The sequence below is a fragment of the Chrysochloris asiatica genome, unplaced genomic scaffold (assembly GCF_000296735.1).
Source record: "Chrysochloris asiatica unplaced genomic scaffold, ChrAsi1.0 scaffold00209, whole genome shotgun sequence".
In the NCBI taxonomy this organism is placed as follows: domain Eukaryota; kingdom Metazoa; phylum Chordata; class Mammalia; order Afrosoricida; family Chrysochloridae; genus Chrysochloris; species Chrysochloris asiatica.
In genome coordinates this window covers 510,468-512,098 of record NW_006408727.1, presented here as the reverse complement: position 1 = coordinate 512,098, position 1,631 = coordinate 510,468, and positions in this window count along the sequence as shown.

Below are 1,631 nucleotides of genomic sequence, written 5' to 3'. Positions count from 1 at the left end.
CGGGAGAAAGATGAGGCTTTCTTCTCCCGTAAAGATTTACAGCCTCGGAAACCCTGTTCAGGTTCGCTGTGGGTTGGAACCGACTCGACAGCACTTAACAACAACAACAACAACATATTGAGGGAGCACTGGTAGTGCTGGAGGTTAGGCCTTGGGATGCAAACTGCAAGGTTGGCCGTTCTAACCCACCAGAAGCTCTATGGGAAAAAAGTGAGGCTGTCTGATTTACAGTCTCAGAAACCATTTATAGAATCACTAAGCATCAGAATCGACTCGATGAGAGTGTGTCTGATTTTTATAGATTGGAGAGAAGATCCCTGGTGATGCAGTGGTTAAGCACTCAGTAAGAGTTGCATTTCTGTGATCACGTCTATCATTGATCTCCTTCCAACATCATATTTCAGTTCATAGATGGTCAAGACAGTTCCATGCCAGATGCCTGGATTATGCTAGGATGCAAGGTAAAATCAAGGAAAGCTTATATTTAATTTCCCTAGTCAGTGTCTGGCACTCAGCTGGAGTGGAGCATTTCCCAAGACAGCAAGTGCTGTCTCTGTTCTACACCAAATAGCACTAACATAGAACTCAGTTCTCTCCATGACTTCTACAAAGCCAAATAAAACAAAGCTCTCTCATGACGTGTGTTAATGGGTAGTGCATTTTATTGTTGTTGTTGTTGTTAGGTGCTGTTGAGTTGGTACCAACTCATAGTGACCCTATGTACAGCAGAACAAAACACTGTCCGGTCCTGGACCAATCTCATAACTGTTGCCACACTTGAGCCCATTGATGCTGCAACTTGGCCAATCCATCTCGCTGGGGGTCTTCCTCTTTTTCTCTGACCCTCTACATTACCAAACATGATATCCTTCTCCAGAGACTGGTCCCGCCTGACAATATGTCTGAAGTATGAGACATGAAGTTTGGCCATCCTGGCCTCTAAGGAGCACTCTGGCTGCACTTCTTCCAACACGGATCTGTTGGTTCTTTTGGCAGCCCATGGCACTTTCAATATTCTCCTCCAGCACCATAATTCAAAATAATCAATTCTTCTACACTCTTCCTTATTCACTGTCCAGCTTTCGCATGCATACAAGGTTATTGAAAATACCATGGCTGTGTCAGGCGCACCTTAGTGCTCAAGCTGACATCTTTGTTCTTCAACACTTTAAAAAGGTCTTGTGCATAAGATTTGCCTAATGCAATACATCATTTGATTTTTTGACTGCTGCTTCCATGAGCATTGATAGTTGATCCAAGAAGAATGATGTTCTTGACATCTTCATTCTTTTCTCCATTGATAAGAATGTTGTTTATTGATCCAGTGATGAGGATTTTATTTTCTTTACATTGAGATGCAATCCATACCAAAGGTGGTAGTCTTTGATCTTCATCAGTAAATATTTTAAGTCCTCTTCATTTCAGCAAGCAATGTTGTATCATATGCATATCACAGGTTGTTAATGAGTCTTCCTCCAATTCTGATACCATGTTTTTCTTCATATAATTCAGCTTCTTGGATTATTTGCTAGCATAAGGTTGAATTAGAATGGTGAATGAATACAACCTTGTTACATACCTTTCTTAATTTTAAACCACTCAGTGTTCCCATGTTCTGTTGCAACAACTGT